We start from the raw sequence: 8,850 nt of genomic DNA, 5'->3' as shown, positions 1-8,850 counted from the left end.
TCTCTCTCTCTCTCTCTCTCTCTCTCTCTCTCTCTCTCTCTCTCTCTCTCATTAAATCTAGGTGTTGAACCTAGGACCTTGCACATGGCAGGTAAGTACTCTATCACTGAGCTACAGCTTCAGACTTGCTGCTGTGTGAGACTCGAGGTTGATCTTTTTCTCATGTGCTCCACATCTTATACTTTGAGACAGCCTTTTGCTGGGCCCTGAGCTCACTGATTTGACTAGATTGGCTGTCTAGAGAGCTTAGGAACCCATCGTTCTGCCCTCTTCTAGCACCAGGGTTGTGTGCTGTGTCACAGTGCCTGGCTTTTATGTGGGTACTGGGGATCCAAACTTAGGTCCTCATGACTTCATGACAAACAACTTACCCACTGAGCTATGCCCTGAGCACCATACTTTTTTAGGGTAAAAATGAATCATTTTGATCGTTATTACTTTGATACAGGCTTTCACCAAGTTACCCAGTTATACCTTGTACTTGTGCACACACACCATGCACATTCACCAAGTTACCCAGTTATACCTTGTACTTGCATCTTCTTGCCTCAACCTCCCCAGCAACCAAATGACAGGCCTACATATCTCCAGGTCCAGCTTCCCCATCTTTGCATACAGTGGCAATCGAAGGCCGCTGTAGACATGTGCCCTTTTGGTGACATCTATGGTAGCTACAGGGTGAGAATTTCAATATATTCTTGAAATTAAAACTTCATCCTTATTTTGAGACCCTGTTATAAAATGGTAATCCATCCATGTTAGCACACAGCACTTCAACAGAATATTTATTCATCAAGGGCAGAGAAGGGAGGCTGGTAGGTTCTTTTAATATCATTCAAGGAATAGACATTTTTGAACAGTTATGAAATGGTTTTACATTTTTTATCATGTATGTATGAAAATATCCTGACAATGGTGACTCTCAAAAATTTGAAGAGACAGTCATTGTTATAAAGTCTCGATTAAGAATGGTGCAGGTGCTGGTGGTCATGGAGGCACATGCCTTTAATCCCAGCACCCAGGAGGCAGAGGCAGGTGGATCTCTGAGTTCAAGTCCAACCTGGTTTCATGACAGCCAGGGCTACACAGAGGAACCCTGTCTTGAAAGATCAACTCAAACCAAGCAGACAAACAAAGCAAATTTTACACAGAAATCCTGACCTGTTTATTTAAAAGTGTCCACGGACTACTCTTCAGGCTCCTCATTGAATTCTTTGAAGAGATTTCATTGGAAAGGCTTATACATATTCCATATTTAGCATTTGCCCTATTTCTTACCTATTTTTCTTATCAGAATACAATGTTTTCCCCCCAGTTCCCGGTAGATGCTTGCACACGGCCTCCGGTTTATTCCCACTTACTGTGCTGATACTGTCCTTTGCCCCATGTGGCACAGCAGGAGGTCCCTGGGATGTCTTTCTCTGTCCTACTGAGCGCCCCACTTCTCCAAACCAATGGAGATCTCCCTGCGCTCAAGAGTCACCCCCCTCCACCCCGTCCTCATCTCCTTTGCTCTCTGGGAGGGACCTCTTCTTCAGTGAAGATCTCAGCCAGCTCAGATTGTTGCTATGGGAACTACAGGTGAGGAGGGGCAGCTGCCCTGACTTACCTATGGGCCCCCAGGGGAAGCTACTGGTTTCTAGGTCAACTCCAGGAGAGGAGGGTTTGTGCAGCAGAGCACTCATGGGCGGGACCGGTCTCCCTGAGACACCTGGCTGGGGTCCCCTGGACAGCTGGCACCTAGGCGTCACATACAGTCAGGATCTGTGCCTCCTTACACTATCTGTGGTCTCCACTGGCTGTGCCTCCAGGATTTATAGTACACCTGCAGATTGGTGGCATGAGGCTTGTGCTTGATCTCTGGGGTCAGTGCACATAGACTGAAGTTCTCTCTCCCTCTTTAGAGAGTCATTTACGCTGGTCTAGGACACATAGGATGTCACCTGTCGGTCAGCACCTGTCAAGCTCCTGGCCAGTACCCCACAAGTCTGTGGGTACCACTACTATTCACGAGGATTGACTTTATTACAGTCCCTCATCTTGCATTGTTCTTTTTATTTTATTTCTTTAAAATTTTCACAACCAAATCCTTTCGGGATCTAGGTGGCTAGTTCTCAGTTTAGTTCTTTATGAAAACCCTACTCTGGACCTGGGAGACGGTTCAGAGGGTGCAGTGTTTGCTGTTAAAACATGAAGACCTGCCAGGTGGTGGTGGGGCACGCCCTTCATCTCAGCACCCGGGAGGCAGAGGCAGAGGCAGGCGGTCTACAAGAACTAGTTCCGTAGTTCCTGGACAGCTAGGACTGTAACACAGAGAATCCTGTCTTGAAAAACATCTGCTTCCAGCAGATGCACCAAGTCCGTCCTGGAAGGGGGTGCAGGCTGCATATTTAAGTATCTATCATGAAAGGTAAGCCAAGGAGGGGACAAGGGCTGGGACTTTTCATATTTTTTCTTTTTATTGAGAAAAGGAAAAAAAAAAGTTTCCCCCTCCTCCCAGCCTCTCATTTCCCTCCCCCTCCTCCCACCCTTCTCCCCCTTCCCCTAATCCTCTCCCCCTCCCTCTCCAGTCCAAAGAGCAGTCAGGGTTCCCTGCCCTGTGGAAAGTCCAAGGTCCTCCCCCCCTCCCCATCCATGTCTAGGAAGGTGACGGGGTTTTGATCCTACTTCATGTTCTGGCTTTGTGGGAGCCTAGCCAGTTTGGATTTTCATGTTTTTTCTAGATAGTATAGTAACTCCTAAGCACACTCGTGGACACTTCAAGTTTAGCATAGACACCCTGGCTTAACAAGGCCAATCTTCTTTTATTGAGTAGCAAACCAAGGCAAATAAATGAAGGAGTGAGACCTCCTTAGAGTCCCTGGCAGACTGGCCCATGGAGGGTGGGCCCACCATAGAACACCTCTCCTCCTTGCTCCCTGACCCCTCTCCTAGCTTTAGATCTTTCTATGTCCTCCTTTGGGAAACTCAAGAAACTCAGCATTGCTTACACCGCCAGTCCCTTCCTGTTTTGCATCATGGGTCCCTGCAGGGATGTGGGGTTCTGTTTCCTCCTCCTCATGGGTCCCTGCAGGGATGAGCCAATGGCTTTCTTCCTTGGTCCTTTGCTCTGCTTCCAGACTCCTCCCTTTGCACTCAATGTGCTGGGGTGAATTGCCTTGACTGCTGAGTATTTTTGGAAATGGATTTCATGCTACTGGGGCTACTCTCAAACTCCCTATGCAGTCAAGGTTGTTCCTGAACTCCTCACCCCCTGCCTTCAGTTCCCAAGTGCCAGGATTTCCGGCGGGTCTTCTCAAGCTCAGCCCCTATACACAGGTACTTTAATCTCTCTAACTAGCATGGTGATGAAAGTCTAATTTTAGTTTTTTTTTTCTTTCTTTTGGGTTGTGCTTCTAAAGATAGAACTAGCGAGGTCTGCCTTCATCTGTAGTCTGTGGCATCTAATCCCTGTGTCTATCCATTCCTCTGACAGTGAAGATCCAGAAGCTTCCAAGCCTCTCCCCTATCTTCTTCCCACCCAGTCTCATAATTCCTGTAAAGATCCAGCATCTGTACCCTGAGGGGAATTTCCAGTAAAGGTACACACAGCACGCACTTAACTCGACGAAATCTACTTGCACTCTCTGCGTCTGTAGTACACCATGAGCTCTCCCAATTCTAGGGCGCTGGGACATGGTCGTATTTAAAAATAGAACTGGGAGTGTTGCTCAGGTGGTAGAGCACTTGCCTTGAGTGCACCAAGTCCTAGGTTCGATTTCCAGCACTGCATACTCTGAGTGTGGAGGCTCGTACCTGTGTTCCCAGCTCTGGGTGTGGAGGCCAGCGCTTGAACTAACAAGACCTTATCTCAAAAACAGAACAAAGCAAAACTACTTAAACACTGGCTGCCAAACTAAACACAGAGAATGGATTTGGCCCACTGTCTCCGACTGACAAACTCCAAGATGGAGGTTTGGGCTAGCATATACCTAATATTGAGTTTCTTGTTTGTATTTCTCCAGGGTAGAGGCAGTGTCAGACAGTTCAGGCACCTCTCCCACAGCTCCTCAGCAGGGCCCCCAGCTGCCTTAAGCTCTCATACCTCTCCCAGTCTTTCAAGCCCACCACTAGCGGAGCAGATGAGATTCACCGGGACAGAGGTGCTCCCGGCTTGTGCTCCCCGAGACAGCCCCTGCAGCTTGCAGCGTTCTGAAGAAGCTGAGGGAAGAGAGGAAAAGCCCTGGGGATGGAAACCGTCTTAGTTTCCTCTACTGTAACAAGATGTCTCTACATCAGACGGTTTACAAGCCGCAGAACTTTGTTTCTTACAGCGCAGGAGGTCGGCCGTCCAAGGCCAGGATGGTGGCACAATTAGGCTTTGGTGAGAGCCCTTGAGCAGCGTGAAGGCCGGTCTTCATTGTATCCTTGTGAAGCAAAAACAGGTCAGGACAGGTCTCTAGGCCTTTTTTTTCTTTAATTTTTATTTTATAAGGGTGCCAATCCTCATCTGGGGGATTCACCTTTACAACCTAATCAATCACATCTCAAAAGTCCTGTCTCCAAATACTGTCACACTGGGGGTTCATTTTCAGCCTATGCATTTGCAAATACACAGACATCAGTCTGTAATGGGGCAGTGGTGGCAGCTCAAAAGCTGAATGAGGGGTGTGTTCCTGTGATCTTTGCACTTGGGAGGCAGAGGTGAGAGGATCCGAAATTCAAGGCCAACCTGGGCCACATTGTGAGGTTCTATTGCAAACTCAGACCAAACAAACAAGCAAACAGGACGGGAACAGTTATGTTTATATTGTTATGACCTGAGAGCATTCAGCAGTGGGAAAAGCCCAGGCCATTGTGTGGCCATAGAATATGACCACAGGTGTCCAGAGAGCATTTTTGAGAGAAAAAATAATAGCTTTAAGTCTCCCTGCTTTGAAGCCGAGCAGCTGGGGCTCCTTGGCTCCACTCAACAGCTCCTGGATTCTCTAGCCAGCCAGGTGTCCGTGATGGGTGGTTCTGAACACCCTAAACCAGCAGGCCCACTCCCCACTGATCTGCTCTGGAAGAAGTCAAACAGCCAGACTCTGATACTGCATGGCCATGCCCACAGAGGCCTCAATTTCCTTACCCTCAAGTCAATAGTGGCATCACCGGCCTTACAAAGCACACTGAGTGTGAGCAAGATAATAACTGTCATGCTCAATGCCTGGGCCACAAAAACAATTCAGTAAGTGGGAATTTCTCCCCTGCACATGTGCTACAACATGCTGGAGTCATTTCTCTCCTTTGACCACATGTGTCCTGGGGACTGAACTCAGGTCATCAGACTTGGTGGCAAGTTCTTTCAGCACTGAGCTTCTTGTTAGCCCAAGGTGGGGATTTCAAAAAGCAATGTGATGAAACAGCTGAGAATCTGTGTTTTCCTAGGTCCACCATGATCCTGGTTGAGAACCAGGGACCACAGTGTTTTGGGTTGTGTCCTGCTTATGCAGACGGAGGCTGCTGATGGGCTTGGGGACCCAGTGAGGAGTCAGTGAGGCAGGACAGGCTAGAGCTGTTGTGTTGGGGTCTCCTCTTGTGTGTGTGTGGGGGGGGGTATGTACACATGAGTACGGATGACCATAGGGGTCAAAGACAAGAGATTCTACGGAGTTGAACCTCATCTCTAGCTCCAGGAAGTAAGTGTTTATTTGTCAACTACAGAAACTAGAATCAAGAGCTAGTTCAAGCAGAATCCTTGAGATACCAGAGACTCAGACCTGAGAGAGGCTTCCAGAAGAGACACCAGAGCCACACAAGGGTTTTTGCCACTGGGATATATGTCAGGGACCGGCTGCTAAGGTGGCTTCTGTCTTTGGAGGTCTATCTTGTGATGACACTCTGGAAACAGTCCTGTGTCTGCTTCTGGATGCGCTCAACTCTACATCAGTGACTTTCAGGGAAGGGTGTGATTGGCAGAGCCAAGTCATGTGCCTGTATTCTAGGGGCAAGGAAGCCTGGGAGTTAAGTTTAGAACTCTCTGCTAGGAAGGGAGCTCCTGAACGAGTGTGGGGCACATGCCTATAATTCTAGCACTCAGGGGCCTGAGGAAGGAGGATCCAGAGCTTGAAGCAAGCCCGAGTGACACAGCAAGACTCTGCTTCAGCAAAGGGTGGTGAGAGAGGGGCTTTCCCACATGGAAAGCTCTCAGTGGATAATGTGTTACCAGTATACATGTCCCTAGATCTCTCTGAAAACACCATGCAGGGATTTGTGGGGTTAGACCAAGCACTTAAAGATGTGCCCATTCAGTGGGGTCAACAAACAATGCAATAGGCGTTGCTGGTGAGCCTAGGGATTTACCAAAACATGAGCCATCCCCACCCACTGAGTGTGTATGTGTTGGTTTGAATTAGAACTGTTTACCACAGTCTCAAGTATTTGAACATTTGGTCTCCAGCTGGTGGTTTTGTTTGAGAAAGTTATGGAACCTTTAGGAGGTGGAGTCTTGCTGGAGGAAGTATGGCATTAGGGGTGGACTTTGAATATTTATGTAATTTGGTCCCGCTTTCTGTATGACCTCTTTGCTTCCCAACTACTTGAGGCTCCTGTTGGCAAGCCTTCCCTGCCATGATGGCTTTAAGCCCAAATCAGCCCCTTTCTCCTCTAAGTTCTTTCGGGTTATGGTAGTTTAATACAGCAACAACAAGTAACTAATGCAGTGTGGTTCCTGTGGCCAGCTGGTGGGAGCATGCAACACCATGCCTTCTCTTTGGGAGTGAAGAAAGACTGGAAAGGGTGGGGATCCAGTCTCGGTTCTTCATAGCCTTTTTCCTTCATCTATACGAAGGGACAATAGCACCTAACTCATAGCTGCTGTTCACATTGGGTAATACATGGTCTGGTATACCAGATGTCCAGTAGGAGTAGAAGGAAGGTAGTGAGCAACACAGGACACAAAACACACCCAGAGAACCCTGTCTCTAAATAAGGCAACATGTCTTCCCTGCAGCAAGTACCTCTAGACCACAGTCCCTGTTTGAGCAAAGCAGCAAAGTTGAGTTGGGGACCATGACTGGAAGATGCTCCAGCCTGTAGCCATGGATGTCCTGTTGCTATTTCCAACTCCCTAGGTGTGGACAGAGATTAGGGAGTGGCATCCATTCACAGTGGGCAGCTTGTCATATAGTCAGGTTCCCAGAGGGCCTTCTGTTTGCTTCTTCCTGGGGAAGCAGTCAACTGCTCTCACTTTCTTTAGGCTTCTACATGGCCACATGACCTTCTCAAACCTTCAGGGTCCCCTTCAGGAGAAACAACAGCCCAGAGGGTGGCAATGTAGTGAGGAAAAAGAGGGGAATGGCTTTGCAATCAGGTGGGCTTGCTTTTGACATTTGGTCTACCTCTTCTCTGAGGACTCTTTGCTGTCCTCAGCTACAGAGTAGGCATCATACAGCCTCATTGTAAGCTGACAATCATCTGTGTGGCAGCTACCACCCCTGTCCACCCTCCTGTACCCTGATCCCCACTGTAAAACGTCATCATGGGTGTGGGGAAAATCGCTCATAACTTGAGTTCAAATCCCACAATGAAAAGATGGATATGGTGATGTGTACCCCATTGCTATAGAGGCAGAGTCAAGTGGATCCCTGAGGCTGGCTGGCCATCCAATCTGGCCAGCAAACTCCAGGCCAATGGAAACCTGTCTCAGAAAAACAGAATGGACAGCTCCGTAGGAATAACACCAAAGTTGTTTTCTAGACTCTACATACAGGTACGTACACATGAACCTATCATGTGCCCACATACACATGTGTACACACACACACACACACACACACACACACACACATGTGCATACACACAAGCTCATGAAAGAGTCAACATGAATCAACTGACAGGTAGAAAGCTTCAAAGAACAGATTCTAAACATTCTGAAAGAAAGAAGGGCTTCCATGAATAGATGATGATATAAATGATTCATGGTATAGCCCTCTAGAGGGCTCATAAAAGGGTTGGGAAGTTCTAGGAAAGAAATTCCCAGAAATTTGTGATGTGGAATCCTAAATAAATGAACAAGAAATCAAAAAGAGAAGTGTGTTAGCCTGAAAGGGCAGGTTCAAAGAGAAGGGGAGTTTGAAGCCGGCTGGAAATTTCCTTTAAACAAAATCAAACTTCATTCCAGCTGGATTAAACGGAAAGAGTGGTTGGATTTAGGAGCTCAAATGACATCATGAGAATCCATGAAGGTCCTTTTCTTACATGGACATCCCTCTCTCTCTCTCTTTTTAAAATCAGTTTATTTTGTGTGTATGGTATTTTGTCTTCTTGAGTGTCTGTGCACCTCTTGTTTGCTTGGCTCCTATAGAGGCCAGAAAGGGGGTCATATGTACTAGAACTGGAATTTCAGATGGTTGTGAACTGCCATGGGTATGTTGGGAATTGAACCTAGGTCCTCTGGAAGAACAGTCAATGCTTTTAACCACTATGCCATATTTCCGGCCCCTGGACATTTATTTTGTCACAGCCAAACTGCTGGCAGCTGTTCCAAAGTTCACAGGTTTCCAAGTTCAAGTCCAGCAGGATGCCCAGCCTGGAGGTCCTGGGAAACATGTTACTGACTGAACTGGGCTGTGCAATTATTTACTTATTTCTCTGTGTTTGTGCACATATGTGTATGCATTCATGTGCATGTAGGTGAACACACAAGTGTGTGTGTATGCATATGAAGGCCAGAGGTTTATTTTCCTCAATCACTCCCTGCTTTGCTTTTGAAGACAGGCTCTTTCACTAAACCTGGAGCTCATCAATTCAGCTACACTGGATGGCAAGAATCCCCAGGGATCCTCCTGACTGCCTTCCCAGTGCTAGGATAATGACTTTTTCATGTGG

The sequence above is a fragment of the Microtus ochrogaster genome (assembly GCF_000317375.1).
Source record: "Microtus ochrogaster isolate Prairie Vole_2 chromosome 14 unlocalized genomic scaffold, MicOch1.0 chr14_random_1, whole genome shotgun sequence".
Taxonomy (NCBI): domain Eukaryota; kingdom Metazoa; phylum Chordata; class Mammalia; order Rodentia; family Cricetidae; genus Microtus; species Microtus ochrogaster.
Note: the sequence above shows the minus strand (reverse complement) of the source record.